Source organism: Capsicum annuum, chromosome 5 (genome assembly GCF_002878395.1).
Source record: "Capsicum annuum cultivar UCD-10X-F1 chromosome 5, UCD10Xv1.1, whole genome shotgun sequence".
Taxonomy (NCBI): Eukaryota; Viridiplantae; Streptophyta; class Magnoliopsida; order Solanales; family Solanaceae; genus Capsicum; species Capsicum annuum.
Genome location: NC_061115.1, coordinates 96,915,564 through 96,925,939, shown reverse-complemented (window position 1 = coordinate 96,925,939; position 10,376 = coordinate 96,915,564). Strand labels below are relative to the sequence as shown.

Below are 10,376 nucleotides of genomic sequence, written 5' to 3'. Positions count from 1 at the left end.
CAGTGGAATTAAAATAAAAGTCAGTGGAATTATAATAATTTTTCATAAAATATTTTTGAAAACATACTCTTTAAATTTAATTTAAACGTATATTTAAGGTCATTTATTATTATTCTACTTAGAATTGTGTTGGCTGCATATGAAAAATCTTTTTGGTAGGGACCCGAGTACCATTCTCGAATGGATTTTACTCAAAGCAAATATGTTCTAATTTGGTTTGGACACTAAATAGAAATTTTTAAAAATTGTATAGGCTTACAACGATATTTAGGAATTTTAAACATTTATACTATTCAAGTTAATATATTGATGTTATACATACATGCGTAAAAGTGAAGTTAATATAGCTAACAAATTAATTAGGATCGTCTTACAAGTCTCTTCTTTAAGGGGACATGGTGAATGTGTTTTCCTATGCTTGTGCCTGTATTTGAATGTCAACAGAAGATAGAGTGATGACTAATGTCTAATACTGAAGATGAAAACTTGATGAATCTACGCAAAATACACGGACAATGCACGTATCCTAAACTTAAATTGCAATAATAGAAACGTAACGAACTTAATGGTCTTCACAAAGCGATTTAATAATGAACACCTCATGCAATTTTCTTTTGGTTAAGAGTCAAAGCAGGTGGAATAAGAATTACAATATAAAAAGTAGCGATGAGTAATTGTTTTAGGGATCGTCGTAATTTTCATCATAATTGATTTTATCTTTCTTAGTTCAATAAATTAATATTATTTATAATTATACATTGGATTGAGTAATTCTCTTATATATTTTTCAAAGTACTTAATTTTATTCATTAACTACACTTTTACCATAAAATTACAATATGATTTGAAGAGTCATTTTTCATATAAATCTATACAACTTTCACTCTTTGATATTAAATACACGTGCAACGCACGTATCTTAAACTAGTAATATATGAAAAGTGTGAAAGCCTATTTAAACTTTTTGTCCTTCATTAAAAGACTCTTTTTTAGACAAAAAAAATTTTCACTATTTTATTCAATTTATTATTTAATTACTTTTATTATATTAACTAGACTCCTAAAATATATGGGACTCGTAAAATATATGAAAAGAGAATCAATTAATATTTTTCTTTGCACTGATCAATTAGAAAAATACTCCTAAAATAGGATAGAAAAATACTCTTAAAATAGGACTCTATTAAGGAAATACTTCTATAAATATTAAGATGCACGTTAAACTAGACAAGAAACTGGTTTACTTATTGCGAAAATATGATTGATGCTCATCTAACTTGATTCGGTTGTATAACTAGATTGATGGATGCTTAATTTTCTAACCCTCGACTTCTTCACTATTTTTGTTAACATAATAGAATTCAACGTGTGTGTGTATAATATATATATATATATATATATATATATATATATATATATACTTTGTTTTCATTCAAGTTATTTTTTAGTGTCAAAATTTTCGCTCAGACAAGAATTATTTTCATCAAAACTGAAGCTTTGTGATCACTATTGTATTATTTTGTTGTAGTTTACAGGTCGCAGATGAATTTACATGTGCTTGATGAATGTCGGTCGGCTTTGAGAAAATTTTTTAGGTAAATGTTAGGTTTAATTGTATTCTTTGTTTTGAAAATTTCTTTTGTGTAAACATAAAGTTTAGTTGTATTATTTTGATATCTCTATTATCATATTATTTTGTTATAGTTTATAGGTGGTAGATGGGTTTCAGACGGCTTTGAAGAAATTTTTGTGTAAAGGTTAGATTTAATTATATTGTTTTGATATCTGTATCATCGTATTGTTTTGTTGCAGTTTACAGGTGGTAAATGAATGTCTATCTACTTTGAGAATTTTTTTTGGTAAAGGTTAGGTTTAATTAAATAAATTCTCTAAAAAATGTTGAATTTAATTATTGTATTATTATTTAAACAAATAACCTTAATTCGTAGTTCAAACTTCAAAACACATAACTTTCAGTATGGTCCAAAATTCTAAGTCTTGTTGTGTGCTTGCAACGACACATATAAAGATTAGAAGATAAAAAAAAAATTATGCATACATGCATAATGATACTGCACAATTGATTAATGAGATGAGATAGATAGTTACATACAAAAGTTGTAAAACTAATAGTAATTAGTTTTGAGTTTCATTACAAGCACCATTATCACAAGTCAGAGGCGGATCCAAGATCCGAACTCACCGGGTGCCAAGTAATTCAATCGGATTATTCATCTTTTCGGTCTATAGGACAATTAACAAATCAATCAATAATAAAAGAACAATAATAAAATGACTTTTTCCGGCGATGATGAAATACAAGCGGCGGCAGCAGTAAACCAGAGTCCAGAAGTCGAAGTCGAGAAATAGAGAGAGCCAGAGAGGTCGAGAAATCATGCTCTGGAAATTGAGAAAAAAAGAATAGGATTTTTTTAATTTGGATGAGAGGTTAAATTATTTTTAACATTAATGAAATAAAAAAAAAAGTTAAAATAATAATTAATTATTTAATTAAGTCAACTTAATTAGCAGCAAAAGTTAAGTCAACTTAATTAGTCGCAAAACATAAGTTACGACTTAAGCCTACAGCCTACAAAGTAGCAGGCATTGCTTTAAAAAAGTTTAAAAAGTTATGCTGCCAACAAAGGTCAAACCCACGACCCTTGGGCCCTTAAAACGTGCCTCTACCACTTGCACTAGATACCACTTTGTTATTATGGGTGGCAGATTTATTATTTGAATATATCAGTGTATATATACCTATATATATAGAGTTTCTATCAAAGTTTGCGGGTGGCGTGCCACCCCCACGGCAATGAATAGATCCTCCCCTATCAGAAGTAGTTTCCACAATTTACCAATATGCATTATGTGCAGCCCTATTTAGGGCAATTAATTTCTTGCCATTAAATTTTCCCTTCCCGCCATATTTGCCATGATCAACAAGAACTTCAATTTCTCCTGTCTTTTCCCATATGTCGATCAGTTCAACACTCCATCCATTTTTTTGGCAAACCTCATAGAATTTTGTAACTGGATGAGTCTCCAAATTTGCTGGAGTGATCACAGGTTGCAACAAAACTTCACCACCTGTCCAAAGTATAACTTGTTAATATAATTTTTTTTTCTATATACACATGAGCATAATGTAAATTAAAGTTAGTATGTGATGTAGCCACAAAATTCACTAGTCTCAATTTATATGAAGAAGTTTGGAGTCCAAGTTTTAGAATGCGTAATTTTGACTATGAAATTAGATAGATTCTTTTAACATATGGAAGTGAAACAATTATGAAGTACCTGCCAAATAGTATCCATCGAGAAATTGCAGTCAATATAAATGTCACCAATGAGTGATTCCACGATATCAGTGAGCACCTTAGGGGGATCAATTAGGCCAGTTGAATGCAAAGGTATTCAAGAGTTGCATCTTTGAATTCTTCTGCCTAAGGAAACACAACAAGCTTGTAATTAAAACTATACAACCACCACTACTAAAAAAAAAGGGGGAAAATCGACCACAAAATCGATCAAAGTGTGTGGTCGGTAAAGTTATGGTAGGATTTTAAAGATCGACCATAAGTGGTCGGATTTTTTAAAAATATATATATATTTTAAAAATTCATTATTATTTTACTAAAATTGGAAAAAAATAATTTCAGAAAAAAAAAAACAACCACTTGTGGTTGGCTTTTATTAAATGAATTAATTAAATTTAATATAAAATCGACCAGTTGTGGTTGGTTTTCTGGAAAAAAATAATCAAAAACCGACCACGATTTTTGTGGAAATTTTTTTCAACAACCAAAAACTAAACGTAAATACTTTCAAAAGTCTACAACACGCAAAATGTCCTACAAAAGTGAGTATGAAAAAACTACAACAATACTTTCAAACAACAAAATTTCTAAATAATAAATACAACACATACAAAAAAAAAAAAAAAACTAGAAGTCATCATCATTGAATTCGTCCTCGTCTTCCATATCATTATCCGTGCTGAAATCATCCAGGGGGCCTAGACCTTTTGCAGCCCGAACTGCATCACCAGGACACGGAGGAATAACCCCCGTAGTCTAAATAAAAGAGCTGAACTACTGCTGCAGCATCTTGATTTGTGATGTTGTTGCCTTCTCGGTCTTCTTCTTCCTCTCTCTCTGTTCAGCAAATCTCTCTCTCTGTTCAGGAAGCTCTTCAGTAAGTTCAGAAATCGTATTTTGTAGTCTTTCAATGATTTCTCTATCAACTGAAGAGGTAGAGTATGCATCGCCGAACGAAGACCTAATATTATTGCCAAAAAATTTTGTTTGAAATTCATAGAAATGGTCTCTATTTGTAGGACCCACAGCTTTTATCCATAACTCCTCCTCTGCATGCTCGGGTATTGGGTCACTCTGAATTTTAGGAGGCTGACTACTACGATACTCAGCAACAAGATGCGTATATTCTTCCTATATTTAAAGTAAAGTTAATATTAAAAGTAAAAAAATATTAAAGTAGTTATAATTCCAAATTTGTTGTAAAGTTAATATTAAAAGTAAAAAAATATTAAAGTAGTTATAATTCCAAATTTGTTTCTTACATGGACAGCTTTTGCACGAGCTTCAACCCAAATACCTTCATCAGTCGGGTCTTTTTTCTTTTTCTTATGAGTCTCCTCGAATAGCTCATCAGTTGGTATTCGCCTACCCTTGTATTTCTCCTGCATACGAAAATATTATATATCAATGTTTAAATAATAAATAAATTTAAATAGAAACAAGCAATTAACACTCTAAAAGTTACATACCATTTTTTTCTTCACAGCAAGAGTACTTTTGGCACCCGCAGTATGTAGAGAGCCACTCTTGGATGATGTCCGAGCTTTCTTTCCTTTTTCACTCAACAATTGGTATTATGCGCTACTCCAATGGAGAATGTACAGTTGCCATGCGCCTTCAGGAATCCACTTAGGTTTTACCATTTTCTTTCGGGCATAATCTAAGATATCATTAAATTTGGCTCTACATCTTATGAAAAAGTTCTTCTTTATGAGAAATGTATTTGCATTATCCCACCAGTAAAATTTCTACAACAGAAATATAATATTCAATCTTTTGCTCTAAGAAACTGCTAATAAGTAGTCAATAAGTTAAATCCTTACCTTAAATTCTTCAAACATTCTCTCTCTGTCAAGTTCAGGAACCTTTTGCCAGCTGGTCCAGTAGCCGTTGAAGTGCCGAGTAATGTATATTCGCACCTTTTGCCCAATTCCAGCATCCGGCCTAAACCTACAACACAAGATCACACACTAATTTCATAGAGCATAATAATATAGTAATGAAAAAATGAGTAACGTTATTATATTTAGAAATCTTACCCTCTCACAACTGTTATAGGATAAATCCTCCCAAAATCATCTCTATCTCCTAGTTGCCTAGTAAGTGATGGTGGATGCACTGGCGTGGGCGGATCTGAAGCTCCAGATGGAGTGCCTCTAAGCTGAAGATCCGACAACCCAATAGATCCAGTAGAATCACTGTGCAAAGCTGTGTGACTACTGTAGGAGGGTATCGATGATGGTACATATCTGGAGGGGCCAGCGGCTATCCAATAGTACTGTGCTGGCGGTGGCACGGTCATAGCAGCAGAATGAGTCGGTGCAGACCCATGTAGTGGCCCCACATACATAGGAGTAGGTATCGAATCCTTGAATGACCTAGAATATGAAGGTCGTGCTGGCGCATCAGCAAAGCGACCCTCAGATATATGAATGCCTGTCGGTCTTCTATAAAGCGGAGGTTGTGTATTTTTTTTTGGTTTAGTAGTATCAACTTTTGCCTTACCTTTGTCACCTCTGCCTGACAGCTAAATTATGTTAAGTTAACAAGTAGTTAGTTACTACAAAATGAATGTATAAGAAAACATTCCAAGTAAATAATTCAAGTTACTAATTCACATTTCAAATAGCTCTAACAACACGAGATATAGACAAAAATATTTTTATTACTATGTAAATCGTGAAAAAGTGGAAACAACAAAGTAAAACAGTATATTACATATCAATCTTAAACAAGAATCATAAAGGTAAATATATAGTACAAAGCATAAACACATCAATACATAATAAATACAACCTACACAACTAATTCTCCTCTTCTGAAGACTCTCCACTACACCATTCGCCCTATTCGGAGATTTCCTCATCTCCTACCCACTTAGCCTCTTCTTCCACAATATTAACTTATTTAAATATATTTTTCGGGTAATTCAAACCGTCCACTAATTCAACGTCCATTAGCTGGTGATCAATCTGCATTTCATTTTGATACGCAGTCTTCAGCATATTCTCAACTTCCACCCGGCCTATAGGCTTTGTTTTGATTACAACCCACCAATCAGATTTGTCATTGCGCAACGGATAAGGAGCATAATACATTTTTTTAGTATTTTGCGCTAGAACAAATGGATCATAAATAAGATACGAGCTATTGTGCTTCATTTCAATGATATTATGCTCTCTATGTACTCTTGTTCCTCTTGTGCTTGGATCAAACCACTTACATCGAAAGAGGACAATTTTTTTTATTGGGAAACCAACATACTCCAGTTCTAAGATCTCATGCATAATTCCAAAGTAATCAACATCATCATCACCCTTAACCCAAACACCACTATTGTTTGTTTTCCTTGTTCTGGAGTGTTGTTCGGTGGAAAGTTTAAACCTATTTACTTTGTATTGGGATGTTGCATTAGCTTCAACTAGACCCAAAGAAATATCTGTCAAGAGTTGATTGTATGTGGCTGCATTTAGTGACTAGTATACCTAAAAATATTATACATATATATATATTAGTTAAGGAATGTGTAAATGCTTAAACTTTGTAGAAATATTAATACACTTACGAACCTCATTTTTAAACCACGTTGCAAAGGATACATACACTTGATTTTTGTGGAATTAAGTCTTAAATGAACTGAACATCCAACATGGGAAACACAATTAGTTTCTTTAAGGGAATGAGTAAACAAATAAGATATGTTAAAATTTTAATTTCCTTACTTCAGAAAGGGCTCAGTTTCTGGGCAATTCAGCATGACATACAAAGTTGCTGACTTACGCTTCGTGGGAGTGAGCCGGCGAGGTATGATTTTTTTAGCCTTACAACCAGATTGATTCAAAATTGATATCGGTTGCAAACTAGGCTCATTCACATCGTCCTGATGACGATTCGGTCGGTTTCTGGAACAAGCAACTTCATCACTAAAGTAGTATAAACAAAATTGAGAAGTTTCTCTTGCAAGATATGCCTCGACTATAGATCCTTCCACCTATGTTTTTGGAAACCTTTTTCAATTTTCCAATTGTCTTGTACAATGTTAAGGTTAGATGTTTACTATATTTAAAAAAGATATGTATGAATTAAAATATGTTGCAAATGCTTACCGTTTGAATGGATACATCCACCTAGTTTGAAATGGACCGCCTAGCCGAGCTTCGTGCACAAGGTGAATGGGAAGATGTTCCATCATATCGAAGAACACTGGCGGAAAAATCTTCTCTAGCTTATTGGTTATAAAAACAATTACTTTCCATTCGTGCCAGATTTTCTTCTTTTAATGTGGTGACACATATGTCTTTAAAGAACAAACTGATCTCTGCTATTGGTTTCCATATGTTTTCAGGTAAACCAATAAAATCAATTGGAAGTAATTGTTCCATGAAAACATGACAATCATGGCTTTTCATTCCATGCAAGATTCCTTATGTCATATCAACCCTCTTTTCTAAATTTAAGGCATATCGATCAGGCATCTTCAAACTTTGAACCTACTCATATATTTGACATTTTTGGTACAACTTGAATGTAAAACTAGCCTTGGAATTAAGAACATTACCGTTGGGCCCCTGCTATAAGTGTAATTCTCTGCGGCTGCAATATTCTAGTAAGTCAAGTCTGGCCTTAGGATTATCCTTTGTTTTGCCGGTGACATCCATAACTGTGTTGAACAAGTTGTCAATATAGTTCTTCTCAGTATGCATGACATCAACATTATGTGTAAGTAAATTATCTAGCCAATATTCTAACTCCCAAAATATACTTTACTTAGTCCAGTTATGCAAAACGCCATATCCATCGAGCATGTACAATCGTTCCTCGCTGACTTTAGGCAAATCCTAAACTATTTCTCAGACGTTATGACCAGACAACCTTGAAGGTGGACCATCATATTCCCTTCTATTCCTTATGAATGTATTTTTGAGTCTCCTAAATTCATGATCAGGTGGCAAGAAACAACGATGACAGTTAAACCATGAATTTTTCCTACCATGTCTCAATGTGAAAGATTTTATTTTTTCCATGCAGTATGGACAAGCCAGCTTTCCAGCTGTCGTCCACCCAGACAGCATTCCATAAGCAGAAAAATCATTAATAGTTCACATTAGATATGCACACAGATTGAAAATTTGTTTAAGAGAGATGTCCCAAGTTTCAACCCTTTTATGCCATAAAATTTGAAGTTCATCAATCAAAGGTTGCAAGTAGACATCTATTCCGCATTTTGGATTATGCGGGTCAGGAATAACACAATTCAGAAATATATAAGGACTAGTCATCAACAATTCAGGAGGAAGATTATAAAGAGTGATAAATACAGGCCAACACGAATATGGCACACCACTAACTGAAAAAGGAGAGAACCGATCCGCACATAATCCCAATCGAATGTTTCGTGGCTCAGCTATAAAATATGGATAAGTTACATCAAAATGCTTCCAATCCTCTTCATCAGATGAATGACACATAACGCTAGTGGGCCTTCTATTTTCACTTTTCCATCTCATATGAGAAGCTGAGCAGTTTGAAGCATACAACCTCTTCTACCTTGGTATAAGAGGTAAATAATGCATCGCCTTAATAACAATTTATTTCCAGTAGAACCACGCTTATATCGAGAGTGCTGACAAAACTTACAGAGCTCTAGCTTAGCATCTTTCTTAAAGTATAACATGCAGCCATTTTCACAATAATAAATTCTAACTGAGGAGAGACCTAACTTTGACACTAATCATTTTGCCTTATAGAAAGAATCAGGAACCTCTAAGCCAGGGCTAACTAACTCTTTAATTAGGTCTATCATTGAGTCTATTCCTCCTTCAGCAATAATTTAGTCAGATTTAATACTTAATAATCTAATAGTAACAGACAAACGAGAGTGCGAACACCCGTCAAACAAAGGATGACTAGCAGCATGCAATTCTTTGTAGAAATTGCCCGCTTCGCTTATAGGAACATCTTCAACATTTTCCCTAAAATCAAACCCGTGTTGCATCCCAAAAGCATCGTGCACCATTTCTGTCATCCTAGTATCTTGATATTCATTATACCCTGCAGACCTACTACATTCTCCAACAACAAAGTTATTTTTCACAACATTCCCATGAATGCCATGCAATATTAAAAAGTCCTCGTGAAACCCCTTTCTATAAAGATGTTTCTTTACATCTTCTTCACTTACAAGATTTATCCCATCACATATAACACAAGGACAATGGATAATCCGATAACGTGTCCACATATCAAGTGTCTTAGCAAGTTCAACAAATCTTTTGACACCTTCAACAAATTCCTCCCTAATACCCATTCTATTATCATTGTTACGTTGATATATCCAGCTATAATCAGGTTTCATCTATGCAATCAATCAGATTCAACTAATTAGATCAAGTCACAAAAATTTAACCATTTTTAATCAACTAAGTGACCAACCAAACCACATTTAAAATAAAAAAAAAATCCTTTTAAAGTTCCTACACTTAACTATTTTCAAGCAACTAAGTGACCAACCAAACCACATACCAACCAAACCACATTCAAAACCAAAAAATTCCCTTTAAAGTTCCTACACTTAACCATTTTCAAGAAACTAAGTCACCTACCAAACCACATTAAAAACAAAAAATTCCCTTTAAAGTTCCTACACTAAACCATTTTCAAGCAACAAAGTAACCTACCAAACTACATTCAAAATAAATGAATTCCCTTTAAAGTTCCTACACTTAACCATTTTCAAGCAACAAAGTGACCGACCAAACCACATTCAAAACAAAAGAATTCCCTTTAAAGTTCCTACACTTAACCATTTTCAAGAAACTACGTGACCTACCAAACCACATTCAAAACAAAAAAAAATCCCTTTAAAGTTCCTACACTTAACTATTTTCAAGCAACTAAGTGACCCACCAAACCACATTCAAAACAAAAAAATTCCCTTTAAAGTTCCTACACTTAACCATTTTCAAGCAACTAAGTGACCTACCAAACCACATTCAAAACAAAAGAATTTCCTTTAAAGTTCCTACACTTAACCATTTTCAAGCAACTAAGTGACCT

General features: G+C 33.3%; 1 pseudogene; it reads right to left on the bottom strand.

The window, feature by feature from the left end:
* Positions 1–2,854: 2,854 nt before the first annotated feature.
* LOC107871915 overlaps positions 2,855–10,376 on the bottom strand; it is a 90,041-nt pseudogene continuing 82,519 nt past the window's right edge.